At 43.8% G+C, this 14,406-nt stretch overlaps 1 protein-coding gene across 18 annotated transcripts in view; it reads left to right on the top strand.

Annotated features, from left to right (window-relative positions):
* Nucleotides 1-14,406, top strand: part of TENM2 (teneurin transmembrane protein 2) — a 1,678,453-nt gene that overhangs the window by 1,484,609 nt on the left and 179,438 nt on the right. The window lies entirely within an intron of this gene.

Below are 14,406 nucleotides of genomic sequence, written 5' to 3'. Positions count from 1 at the left end.
TGCTGCTAAAACATGCACCAGTGCACACATTTTCTAAGTGTCCACTTGGATCCCTAAAATCTGAAAACTGTATCCACCTCAGTAAGCACCACCACAGCCATAATAGAAGACAATGCCACCACGCAACAGCTGCCCTGTGCCCCATACCAACCTCACCTCCAGGCCCAAGCAACCACTGATCTGCTTTCTGTCACTGGAGATTAGATTTGTATCTACTAGAGTTTCATATGCAAGGAATCCCGTGCTGTTGTATCTGCCTTCTTTCACGCGCAGAATGTCAGTGAGATTCACCCATGGTGTTGTTTGTATCTGTATTAGTCTGTTCTCATGCTGCTAATAAAGACATACTTGAGACTGGGTAATTTATGAAGGAAAGGAGGTTTAATGGACTTACAGTTCCACATGGCTGGGGAGGCCTCACAATCATGGCAGAAGGCAAAGGAGGAGCAAAGGCACGTCTTACATAGTGGCAGCAGGAAAGAGAGCATTTGCAGGGGAACTCCCCTTTATAAAACCATCAGATCTCACAAGACCTATTCACTATCACGAGAACAGCTCAGGAAAGTCCCACCCCCATGGTTCAAATACCTCCCACTGGCTCCCTCCCATGACACGTGGGAATTATGGGAGCTACAATTCAAGATGAGATTTGGGTGAGGACACAGCCAAACCATATCAGTTTCCATGGCTTATTCCTTTTATTACTGAGTAGATTTTCAACTGTATGTATATTCCACAATGCGTGTGACCATTCACCTGTTGATGGACATTTGGGTTGTCTGGTTTGCTTTATTTTTATTTTATTTTATTTTATTTTATTTTATTTTATTTTATTTTATTTTATTTTTGAGACGGAATCTCACTCTGTCACCCAGGCTGGAGTGCAGTGGTGTGATCTTGGCTCACTTCGACCTCTGCCTCCCAGGTTCAAGCGATTCTCCTGCCTCAGCCTCCTGCATAGCTGGGACTACAGGTGCACCCCACCACACCGGACTAATTTTGGTATTTTTAGTAGAGACAGTGTTTCACAATGTTGGCCAGGCTGGTCTCGAATTCCTGACCTTGTAATCCGCCCACCTTGGCTTCCCAAAGTGCTGGGATTACAGGCGTGAGCCACCGCACCTGGCTGGTTTGCGTTATTTTTTACTCACAGCTTTCCTCCCTCCCTGACATTATATTCCCCCTTGAAAATGTCAGCTCCAGGAGGACAGGAGCCTTGTCTGTATCATTCACTGCTGTATCCCCAGGACACAGAGCAGTGCCAGGCACATGGTGGTTGCTCAATATTTGTTGAAGGAACAAATGGTTTTACATTCATTTGCCCTTGCAACATAACAGGCCTGAGAGCCATGCTTCGGATTTTTCTATGAACTCCAATTTAGGGACCCTTATGCCTTCTAAGTGAAACCAGATGTTGGCTGGGGCTCCCCTGCCCATCAAAGACTGGGCTGAAGTAGCCTGCACCCTGTGGTCCTGTGAATACACACACACATGTGCAAATGGGAGAGGCAGGCCAGCACCCCCTACTGGCTGCCTGTTCATTAAGCATATTGAGAAGACTGTAATACACTGGATTAAGAGTGTCCTCTTTGAAGCTGGCTGCTTGGGTGTGAATCTCAGCCCCACCACTTACTGATTGTTGGGCAAGCTATGTAACCTCTCTGTGTCTCAGTTTCCTCATATGCAAAACAGGAATAATTTGTATTCAGTAGGGTTATTATGAGCATGAATCACTTAGAACAGTGCCTGGCCTCATTAAATGTTAACTCATAGTAGCATCAGAGCAGTTAGCAAGCAAAAATAAGAGAAAACTACAGTGTTCACTAAAATTTCCAAAAGGCATTTCCTGAAGAGATTATGTCCTTTAAGTAGTTGTGTCACCAAAACTCCACCTTGTAGGTATACCTGTCACTCTAGATATTATTTCCTTTTGGCCTAAATCTTTTTCATTCATGCAATAAAGATCTTTAGTGAGTACCTACTATGTGCCAAGCACTGTTCTAGGCACGAGGGATGCTGAGTTAACTGAAACAGACAAGTCTCCCACTCTTTTTTTTTTCAGTTGTACTTTAAATTCTAGGGTACATGTGCACAATGTGCAGGTTTGTTACATATGTGTACATGTGCCATGTTAGTGTGCTGCACCTATTAACTCGTCATTTACATTGTGTATATCTCCTAATGCTATCCCTCCCCACTCTCCCACCCCACAACAGGCCCTGGTATGTGATGTTCCCCACCCTGTGTCCAAGTGTTCTCATTGTTCAATTCCCACCTGTGAGTGAGAACATACGGTGTTTGGTTTTCTGTCCTTGCGATAGTTTGCTCAGAATGATGGTTTCCAGCTTCATCCATGTCCCTACAAAGGACATGAACTCATCCTTTTTTATGGCTGCATAGTATTCCATGGTGTATATGTGCCACATTTTCTTAAACCAGTCTATCATTGATGGACAGTTGGTTTGGTTCCAAGTCTTTGCTATTGTGAAAAGTGCTGCAGTAGACATACGTGTGCATGTGTCTTTATAGCAGTATGATTTATAATCCTTTGGGTATATACCCACTAACAGGATGGCTGGGTCAAATGGTATTTCTAGTTCTAGATCCTTGAGGAATCGCCACACTGTCTTCCACAATGGTTGAACTAGTTTACACTCCCACCAACAATGTAAAGTGTTCCTATTTCTCCACATCCTCTCCAGCACCTGTTGTTTCCTGACTTTTTAACTGATTGCCATTCTAACTGGTGTGAGATGGTATCTCATTGTGGCTTTGATTTGCATTTCTCTGATGGCCAGTGATGAGCATTTTTTCTTGTGTCTGTTGGCTGCATAAATGTCTTCTTTCATATCCCTTGCCCACTTTTTGATGGGGTTGTTTGATTTTTTTTCTTGTACATTTGTTTAAGTTCCTTGTAGATTCTGGATATTAGCCCTTTTACAGATAGGTAGATTGTAAAAATTTTCTCCCATTCTGTAGGTTGCCTGTTCACTCTGATGGTAGTTTCTTTTGCTGTGCAGAAGCTCTTTAATTTAATTAGGTCCCATTTGTCAATTTTGGCTTTTGTTGCCATTGTTTTTGGTGTTTTAGTCATGAAGTCCTTGCCCATGCCTATGGCCTGAATGGTAATGCCTAGGTTTTCTTCTAGGGTTTTTATGGTTTTAGGTCTAATATTTAAGTCTTTAACCCATATTGAATTAATTTTTTTATAAGGTGTAAGGAAGGGATCCAGTTTCAGCTTTCTACATATGGCTAGCCAGTTTTCCCAGCACCATTTATTAAATAGGGAATCCTTTCCCCATTTCTTGTTTTTGTCAGGTTTGTCAAAGATCAGGTGGTTGTAGATGTGTGTTATTATTTCTGAGGGCTCTATTCTGTTCCATGGGTCTATATCTCTGTTTTGGTACCAGTACCATGCTCTTTTGGTTCCTGTAGCCTTGTAGTATAGTTTGAAGTCAGGTAGCGTGATGCCTCCAGTTTCGTTCTTTTGGCTTAGGATTGTCTTAGCAATGTGGGCTCTTTTTTGATTCCATATGAACTTTAAAGTAGTTTTTTCCAATTCTGTGAGGAAAGTCATTGGTAGCTTGATGGGGATGGCATTGAATCTATAAATTACCTTGGGCAGTATGGCCATTTTCACAATATTGATTCTTCCTATCCGTGAACATGGAATGTTCTTCCATTTGTTTGTGTCCTCTTTTATTTTGTTGAGCAGTGGTTTGTAGTTCTCCTTGAAGAGGTCTTTCACATCCCTTATAAGTTGGATTCCTAGGTATTTTATTCTCCTTGAAGCAATTCTGAATGGGAGTTTACTCATGATTTGGCTCTCTGTTTGTCTGTTGTTGGTGTATAGGAATTCTTGTGATTTTTGCACATTGATTTTGTATCCCGAGACTTTGCTGACGTTGCTTATCAGCTTAAGGAGATTTTGGGCTGAGACGTTGGGGTTTTCTAAATATACAATCATGTTATCTGCAAACAGGGACAATTTGACTTCCTCTTTTCCTAATTGAATACCCTTTATTTCTTTCTCTTGCCTGATTTTCCTGGCCAGAACTTCCAACACTATGTTGAATAGGAGTGGTGAGAGAGGGCATCCCTGTCTTGTGCCAGTTTTCAAAGGAATGCTTCCAGTTTTTGCCCATTCAGTATGATATTGGCTGTGGGTTTGTCATAAATAGCTCTTATTATTTTGAGATATGTCCCATCAATACCTAGTTGATTGAGAGTTTTTAGCATGAAGGGCTGTTGAATTTTGTCAAAGGCCTTTTCTGCATCTATAGAGATAATCATGTGGTTTTTGTCATTGGTTCTGTTTCTGTGATGGATTACATTTATTGATTTGCATATGTTGAACAAGCCTTGCATCCCAGGGATGAAGACAACTTGATCGTGGTGGATAAGCTTTTTGATGTGCTACTGGATTCGGTTTGCCAGTATTTTATTGAGGATTTTCGTATCAACGTTCATCAGGGATATTGGTCTAAAATTCTCTTTTTTTGTTGTGTCTCTGCCAGGCTTTGGTATCAGGATGATGCTGGCCTCATAAAATGAGTTAGGGAGGATTCCCTCTTTTTCTATTGATTGGAATAGTTTCAGAAGGAATGGCACCAGCTCCTCTTTGTACCTCTGGTAGAATTTGGCTGTGAATCTGTCTGGTCCTGGACTTTTTTTGGTTGGTAGGCTATTAATTATTGCCTCAATTTCAGAGCCTGTTATTGGTCTATTCAGGGATTCAACTTCTTCCTGGTTTAGTCTTGGGAGGGTGTATGTGTCCAGGAATTTATCCATTTCTTCTAGATTTTCTAGTTTATTCACGTAGAGGTGTTTATAGTATTCTCTGATGGTAGCTTGTATTTCTGTGGGATCGGTGGTGATATCCTCTTTATCATTTTTTATTGCATCTATTTGATTCTTCTCTCTTTTCTTCTTTATTAGTCTTGCTAGCAGTCTATCAATTTTGTTGATCTTTCCAAAAAACCAGCTCCTGGATTCATTGATTTTTTGAAGGGTGTTTTGTGTGTCTATCTCCTTCAGTTCTGCTCTGATCTTAGTTATCTCTTGCCTTCTGCTAGCTTTTGAATGTGTTTGCTCTTCTCTAGTTCTTTTAATTGTGATGTTAGGGTGTCAATTTTAGATTATTCCCGCTTTCTCTAGTGGGCATTTAGTGGTATAAATTTCCCTCTACACACAGCTTTAAGTGGGTCCCAGAGATTCTGGTATGTTGTGTCTTTGTTCTCGTTGATTTCAAAGAACATCTTTATTTCTGCCTTCATTTCGTTATGTACTCAGTAGTCATTCAGGAGCAGGTTGTTCAGTTTCCATGTAGTTGAGCAGTTTTGAGTGAGTTTCTTAATCCTGAGTTCTAGTTTGATTGCACTGTGGTCTGAGAAAGAGTTTGTTATAATTTCTGTTCTTTTACATTTGCTGAGGAGTGCTTTAATTCCAGCTATGTGGTCAATTTTGGAATAAGTGTGATGTGATGCTAAGAAGAATGTATATTCTGTTGATATGGGGTGGAGAGTTCTGTAGATGTCTATTAGGTCTGCTTGGTGCAGAGCTGAGTTCAATTCCTGGATATCCTTGTTGACTTTCTGTCTCATTGATCTGTCTAATGTTGACAGTGGGGTATTAAAATCTCCCATTATTATTGTGTGGGAGTCTAAGTCTCTTTGTAGGTCCCTAAGCACTTGCATTATGAATCTGGATGCTCCTGTATTGGGTGCATATATATTTAGGACAGTTAGCTCTTCTTGTTGAATTGATCCCTTTACCATTATATAATGGCCTTCTTTGTCTCTTTTGATCTCTGTTGGTTTAAAGTCTGTTTTATCAGAGACTAGGATTGCAACCCCTGCTTTTTTTTTGTTTTCCATTTTCTTGGTGGATCTTCCTCCCTCCCTTTATTTTGAGCCTATATGTGTCTCTGCATGTGGGATGGGTCTCCTGAATGCAGCACACTGATGGGTCTTGACTCTATCCAATTTGCCAGTCTGTGTCTTTTAATTGGAGCATTTAGCCCATTTACATTTAAGGTTAATATTGTTATGTGTGAATTTGATCCTGTCATTATGATGTTAGGTGGTTATTTTGCTCGTTAGTTGATGCGGTTTCTTCCTAGCATCGACGGTGTTTACAATTTGGCATGTTTTTGCAGTGGCTTCTACTGGTTGTTCCTTTCCATGTTTAGTGCTTCCTTCAGGAGCTCTTTTAGGGCAGGCCTGGTGGTGACAAAATCTCTCAGCATTTGCTTGTCTGTAAAGTATTTTATTTCTCCTTCACTTATGAAGCTTAGTTTGGCTGGATATGAAATTCTGGGTTGAAAATTCTTTTCTTTAAGAATGTTGAATATTGGCCTCCACTCTCTTCTGGCTTGTAGAGTTTAGAGTTTCTGCCGAGAGATCCACTGTTAGTCTGATGGACTTCTCTTTGTGGGTAACCAGACCTTTCTCTCTGGCTGCCCTTAATATTTTTTCCTTCATTTCAACTTTGGTGAATCTGACAATTATGTGTCTTGGAGTTGCTCTTCTTGAGGAGTATCTTTGTGGCATTCTCTTTATTTCCTGAATTTGAATGTTGGCCTGCCTTGCTAGGTTGGGGAAGTTCTCCTGGATAATATCCTGCAGAGTGTTTTCCAACTTGGTTCCATTCTCCCCATCACTTTCAGGTACACCAATCAGATGTAGATTTGGTCTTTTCACATAGTCCCACATTTCTTGGAGGCTTTGTTCATTTCTTTTTATTTACTCTTTTTTCTCTAAACTTCTCTTCTCACTTCATTTCATTCATTTGATCTTCAGTCACTGATACCCTTTCTTCTACTTGATCGAATCGGCTACTGAAGCTTGTGCATGCGTCACGTAGTTCTCATGCCATGGTTTTCAGCTCCATCAGGTTATTGAAGGTCTTCTCTATGCTATTTATTCTAGTTAGCCATTCATCTAATCTTTTTTCAAGGTTTTTAGCTTCTTTGCGATGGGTTCGAACATCCTACTTTAGCTCTGAGAAGTTTGTTATTACTGGTCATCTGAAGCCTTCTTCTCTCAACCCATCAAAGTCATTCTCTGTCCAGCTTTGTTGTGTTGCTGGCAAGGAGCTGCATTCCTCTGGAGAAGAAGTGGCACTCTGATTTTTAGAATTTTCAGCTTTTCTGTTCTGGTTTCTCCCCATCTTTGTGGTTTTTGGTCTTTGATGATGGTGACATACAGATGGGGTTTTGGTGTGGATGTCCTTTCTGTTTGTTAGTTTTCCTTCTTTCTGTTTGTTAGTTTTCCTTCTAACAGTCAGGACCCTCAGCTGCACGTCTGTTGGAGTTTGCTGGAGGTCCACTCCAGACCCTGTTTGCCTGGGTATCACCAGTGGAGGCTGCAGAACAGCAAATATTGCAGAAGGGCAAATGTTGCTGCCTGATCCTTCCTCTGGAAGCTTCGTCTCAGATGGGCACCTGGCTGTATGAGGTGTCAGTCGGCCCCTGCTGGGAGGTTTCTCCTGGTTACGCTACTAGGGGGTCAGGAACCCACTTGAGGAGGCAGTCTGTCTGTTCTCAGATCTCAAACTCCATGCTGGGAGAAGCACTACTCTCTTCAAAGCTGTCAGACAGGGACGTTTAAGTCTGCAGAAGTTTCTGCTGCCTTTTGTTCAGCTATGCCCTGCCCCTGAGGTGGAGTCTACAGAGGCAGGCAGGCCTCCTTGAGCTGCGGTGGGCTCCACCCAGTTCGAGCTTCCTGGCTGCTTTGTTTACCTGCTCAAGCCTCAGCAATGGTGGACGCCCCTCCCCCAGCCTCGCTGCCACCTTGCTGCTGGATATCAGACTGCTATGCTAGCAATAAGCAAGGATCCGTTCGTGTGGGACCCTCCGAGCCAGGTGCAGGATATAACCTCCTGGTGTGCCGTTTGCTAAGACCATTGGAAAAGCGCAGTATTAGGGTGGGAGTGTCCCAATTTTCCAGGTACCATCTGTCACGGCTTCCCTTGGCTAGGAAAGGGAATTCCCTGACCCCTTGTGCTTCCCAGGTGAGGTGATACCCCACCCTGCTTTGGCTCACGCTTTGTGGGCTGCACCCGCTGTCTGACAAGCCCCAGTGAGATAAACCCAGTACCTCAGTTGGAAATGCAGAAATCACCTGTCTTCTGCAATGCTCACACTGGGAGCTGTAGACTGCAGCTCTTCGTATTTGGCCATCTTGGAACTCCAGTGACAAGTCTCCCACTCTTAAGTGTTAGAGGAAGTTCATATCCAAAAGGAGGAAGATTAATTAGAAATTGGTAAATCAGTAGCAAGTTTTTTTTTCAAAGAATCATGAGTTTTTGCTGAGGATGGAAACAAGAAGAAGTAATAGAAGTTTTTTAAAAAAATAGTTTCAGCTTTCTTTTTAGACTCAGAGGTACATGAGCAAGTTTGTTACCTAGGTATGTTGTATGATACTAAGGTTTGGGATACAAATGATCCCATCTCTCAGGTAGTGAGCATAGCACCCAATAGTTAACCAACAGTAAAAATCCCAGTAGTTTTTCACCCCTTGCCCCCTCCCTCTCTGCCCTCTCTAGTAGTCCCCAGTGTCTATTGTTCCATCTTTATTTCCATGAGTACCCAATGCTTAGCTCCCACTTGTAAGTGAGAACATATGGTGTTTGGTCTTCTGTTCCTATATTTATTTCCTTAGAATGATGGCCTCCAGCTACATCCATATTGCTGAAAAAAATATGATTTCATTCTTTATGACTGCATAGTATTCCATGGTGTATATGTACCACATTTTCTTTATCCACTGTTGGTAGGCACCTAGGTTGATCCCATCTTTACTATTGTGAATAGTGCTGCAATGAACATATGAGTGCGTGTGTCTTTTTGGTAGAAGGATTTGTTTTCTTTTGGATATATATCCAGTAATAGGATTACTGGGTTGAATGGTAGTTCTGTTTTAAGTTACTTGAGAAATTTCCAAACTGTTTTCCACAGTGGCTGAATTAATTCACATTCCCCTCAACAGTGTGTAAGTGTTCGCTTTTCTTCACAGCCATGCCAGCATGTTGTTTTTTCACTTTTTAATGATAGACATTTTGACTTGTGTGAGATGGTATCACATTGTGGTTTTGATTTACATTTTGATAGAGGTATTTCAGATTGGGTAGTCAGGGAAGCCCTTTCTTAGGTGATGATATTTAGGCAAAGGCAGGATTAACAAGAAGCAGGCAGCTGCGAGATCAGGAGAAGGAACAGGCCAGGCAGAGGACAAGGCTGGTGCAAAGGCCCTGTGGCTGGGATGAGCTTGGCATCTTCCAGGAACAGAGAGAACAGCAGTGTGGCTGGAAAACATACAGGTAGAGTGGCGTTTAGGGAATTGGGAAGGGCCCAGCTCCCAAAGCCACTTACAGACCAAGTACAGCCAACACCCAGCAAAGCCATCCAAACCCTTCCAGGCACCCTTTTTTCTCTGCACCAGTGTGATGTCTCCCTGTCCTCAGGCCAGCCTGCTCTGCCCATGTCTGACCCTAGCACTGCTAAGCTCTTCCTTCCTCCTTCTTATCCACTCAGCGGCATCGTGAGGGGACTTACAAACCAGGCCAGCCACCAGATATGCTGGCAGCTACAACTAGGTTCTTGGAAAAGATGGATCTGTCCCCCATAATTGTTAAAATTCATGCAAATCCAACTTCAAATCCTTGCTTGGCCACCAACCAAGCTCAATGGCACTGGATCCATTCCTTAACTTCTCTAAAAACCACTGTTCTCTTCTGAGATGAGACTAGGGTTTTGGGGAGGATGAAATGTGATAACACACATCAGCATTTGCTATTATGCCTGGCATGTAGCAAGTGCCCAGGCAAAAATAGGCTCTTATTTTTTATTATTACTTTTGCTGCTGCTGCAAGAGGACATGTAATGAAAGAATCAAGAATTCCACCCTTGTAAGATAAATTCTCCCCAGCTGCTGATTTTAGGGAACCCTGTTTGGTTCCGCTCTAGCTTCCTTCTGCTTGATTCTTGCCTGTGGAGCCTGGCATGATAAGCTGCTACAGTCTGGAAATGCAGATGCTGTTTCCTGTCCGGAAGCTCAGGGGCTGGTTCTCATAGTGGCCCGAGCAGTGGTGCCTGCAGCTGGGCCGATTGCATTTAGTTAAGTGACTCAGATACTGTAAGTAGGAACTGAGCAGGGAGTCCTGAAAAAGACAGGCAAGGCCGCACTCAGGGAAGCCAGCCCCCACTGGAGCACGGCTGTCATTCCTCCCCCTTCTCTGAGCACTCAGCCGCTTTGAAGGAGAGCAAAGAAATTGTGCTGAGCTTTAATGAGGAATCAGCCAGGCGCACTTTGCCACAGGCCTGGCTGGAGGCAGAAAGAAATGAACAGGCCCCCATGAGTGAGCGACCCACCACAGCTAAGTCATTCCCACCATCTCTGGATGCGACCAGAGACCCTGTGGTCATGTGGCTTCAAGCAGCCCTAGCTCACACGTGCCGCTTCCCTGCAATCCCACCAACTGCTGAGTGTGCCCTGCCATCTGAGGTAAAATCAACATCAGACGTCGTCAGGAGGCCGGCGATGCTGCCAGTGCAGAGTGAAGGGAGTGGCAGGCTTCCCGGGGAAATGTCAGCATTTATTGCTTTTCCCGTTCGCGTTGACCCCCAGCAAGAAAACGTTCCAAATAGCAATGAAGTCATCTCCCCTTTTTGGGGGGTCCTGGACCCAGTAATAACATCTTCCCCAAGGGCAATGAGTCTGTCTTTAACCTTGCCGTCTCTGGCAGGTGTGTATCAGTGTGGTTTCTAGAAGCATCTCTGGGCTGCCCACTCCCTGCCTGTGGACGCCTTCCCTTCTGGGAAACTAACAGCCCCCGCTCCACGGTCCAGGCTCTGCTGCTCTTCTCCCGCTCCTCTGGAAACCCACTAAGTTATCTTAATTACCATTCCTCCTCAGTCTCTGCCAAGAAGTGGGGAGATTTATAATTGGATCAGTCGAATATTTGCTATGGTTTATTTCTTTGCCTCTCGAGCTCTCGTAAAAGTTGCATTTTCATGCCACTTTGGGGTATGACTGATGACTCAAAGGCACAGCCCTCACATTGCATGCCAGTGTGGGTTATTTTTCAGAGGCCAGGGAAAAGGAGAGAACTGGGTGGGGAGAGGTGGTGTTTACTTTGGGTTATTGTGCTATCATCCTCTGGGTGGCTGCAAGAGACGCAAGCGGCTTTGGGAGGCAAACTTCCTCCCGCATCCAGCCCGTGCACAGACACATCCTTCTATTGGGATTTGGTCATGTGCCTCCTAAACCCCTTCCAGAGCTTCTGCAGACCTAATGGGTAGGACCGCTACAGAGTAATCTCTTTAGTCAACGAGGCACAGTTTGGTCCCCCAAAGCATCCCCATGTCCCGAATTGATCACAGTGAGGTCCTAGAACAGAGGAGCCAGATGTCCCCAATACTAAGCCTGAGTTATCAATTCCCACTGTTGAGGGATGAAAAGGAAACTCTGGCCAGGGCCTGAGCTTTTGGAAAATGCCCTCCTTCTAGTGTCAGCCAGTCTGCCAAGCAAGCTGGCCAGGCTGCAGCCTAGGAATCCTAGAGAGCAGAGGCTCCCTTACACCAGATGGCCTCCTTGCAAGCCAGCTTCACGCTGGCCCCCAGTCTCTCTATCCTGGAAGGCAGTCTCCATGGCTGGCTCAGTTTATCCTCCCTGCATTTCTAGCCTCCAGCCCTTGCCCAAGTTATAGCAGCAGTGAATGATGCTGTGCGATGCTGCTTAACACGTGTTAATCTATGCATAGTGACCCTATGTACACTCTACTCTAGAGCACTTTCAGATAGAAAGGAGGAACAAGAGGTATAAACTGGGACACTCCTGGGTAATTGCGATGAACCAACACCCTACACATAATAGAGTGGAATTTGACCAACAGGAGATGCTACCATCTTTTCCTGGGTGATCCTGTCCTGTTGTCCTGTAAGAAATTATCTTGACCAGGCACGGTGGCTCAGGCCTATAGTTCCAGCACTTTGGGAGGCCAAGGCGGACGGATCACGAGATCAGGAATTCGAGACCAGCCTGGCCAACATAGTGAAATCCTGTCTCTACTAAAGACACAAAAAATTACCCGGGTGTGGTAGCAGGTGCCTGTAATCCCAGCTATTCGGGAGGCTGAGACAGGAGAATTGCTTGAACCCGAGATGTGGAGGTTGCAGTGAGCCCAGATCAAGCTATTGCATTCCAGCCTGGGTGACAGGGCGAGACTCCATCTCAAAAAAAAAGAAAGAAAGAAAGAAATGATCTTGAGGATCATTTGGCCTGACCTGGGAAGGAAGAGGGGCAGTAGTTCTGAAGGCCTTACTCTTCACCACTCTACCCTGCAGGTGAAACCTCTGTCTTCCTGGAGTTTATGTTCTTCTTAGTAGAAAGACAACACACATAAAAATAAATTATATCATTTTAGGGGGTAATAAGTGCTTTGAAGATAATAAAGCACAATAAAGGGCTACAGAATTGAGACACATCAGACACCGTATCATATCAGAGTCAATATCTTCTCCCAGAGCCCCTGGCTACCGATTCTTCCTTAAATGAAAACCGCCCTCTGTGCTTCTGTGCGGGGGGACTCTGTGGAGCCAGCCAAAATAGATGTCTTCTCTTTCCCCTGAAAAATGCCTCTTCTTAGAGTAATTTACTGGGCTGGACGGTGAGCACTGCCACTAGTCCTAAGCCATTTCCTTGTCCCTTGGCTGGTCACGGGGTTCAGCAAGAGATGACTGATGCCCAAATTAGTAATGAGCAATGGCCCCACACAAGTAATCACCTTCCTCAAACTCTTCCTCATGGGGGTGATTACTTGGACCCGAAATGAAGTAGATCCTTCTCACCTCGGCACCAAGGAAGTTACAGCCATTCCTCTGGCTGACAGCAATTTGTAGACATGGGTCTTTGCAGTTGGACATTTTCGAGGTTGCTAAGGAACAAATGTTTTGGTTAGAAAGGTCTCCAAAAGCAGCATCGGTTTGTCATATCACTTTAAATCATTTATTTTACCCCACAAAGACAGCTGTGACCAATGGAATACGGGGTAGAGAGAAGCTAAATACTCTCATTTCTTGAGAAATGGAGAAAATTTCAACTTCTAAGCAGTGGCCGTTGCCAGCGCCCCACATGTGAAACTAGAACCACACACTGCTCCTCCATGATCATTATGATTTGCAAGTAGGTGACTCATAGTCCCTAGGTACTTAATAAAATAGTTATTATCTTCCTGGCCCTGCCCTAAGCATTATCTCATGTCATCCTTATAACCTCCCTGAATGTTAGGTGTGATTATTCCCTGGTATGAAAACCAAGAAGAAGGTAAAAGTAGATTTGCCCAACATCAAAGAATAGTAAGTGACAGAGTCAGAATTCAAACCCAGGTTTGTCTGATGGCAAAGCCTTTGTGTTTAAGATTATAGAGTCTTTTGTTTTCAGTGATCACATTTCAGGTGGAAAAACTAGCGATTCTGACGATGGGAAAGGCACATTAGGAGATTCCTGGAGTTTCATTCTATGAAGTTCGTAAAAGGGGTTATAGTTGATGTCTCTAACCCATAAAAACCTTTTTATGGAAGGGAAAGTGGAGAGATCGCTTAATCCTACAGTGGTGGTTTTCATCGGCTAAAACCTACACTTTGAATGTTCTCTGGAAGTCAGCATGGAAGTGACTTTTCTATGCAGTGATTTTGCAAGAGTTCACAAGATTAGTACAGTTCTCCTGGGGTTTTATCGATTTTCTTGTCAACAAGTAAGAAACACTCGTGTCCTCTTTGCCTTCTCCTTCATCCTCACTGTCCAGCCCATGGTCAAGCCCTGTCACCTCTTCCTTAGAAATGTTCCTCCAAAGTTGTCCCCCCCTTCTCATTCACTGTCCTAATCAAACCCTTTTCACCTCACCCCTGGGTTTCTGCAATCACTTCCTAATTTGTCCTCCTGCTTTCATTTTTTCTCCCTTTAGAATATCTCATATCCTTCCTACAAACTAATTCCTCAAAACATCCCTTTCATCACATCAGTCACTGCTCAAGAGTCTTCAATAGCTCCCACTTGCCTGCTACAGCATTTCACCTATTATTTAGAACAAGCCTCTCTTGGGTCCCATTTGACCTCCCCATCCCCTTATCCTGGTAGCCTTAGTTGACCACTCTGTCTCTCATTAATCACTTCCAGTTCTGAACCTGGTTTCCACTGAAACAAGTTAAACTTTAATTGCTGGTTTATCCAAGGCCAGGCACTATAAGGGCATGAACATAAACACCAAGCCAATCTATGTCTAAATTCTTGCTTGGCCACTTAGGAGCTGTGTGACTTTGGAAAAGTTGCTTGACTTCTCTGAGCCTCAGCTTTCTTACCTGTAAAATATGGATGTAAATAATACCAAGATAGGTACCAAATCAGG

This window comes from Symphalangus syndactylus, chromosome 7, assembly GCF_028878055.3.
Source record: "Symphalangus syndactylus isolate Jambi chromosome 7, NHGRI_mSymSyn1-v2.1_pri, whole genome shotgun sequence".
NCBI classification, from domain to species: domain Eukaryota; kingdom Metazoa; phylum Chordata; class Mammalia; order Primates; family Hylobatidae; genus Symphalangus; species Symphalangus syndactylus.
This window is presented reverse-complemented; position numbering and strand designations above follow the sequence as displayed.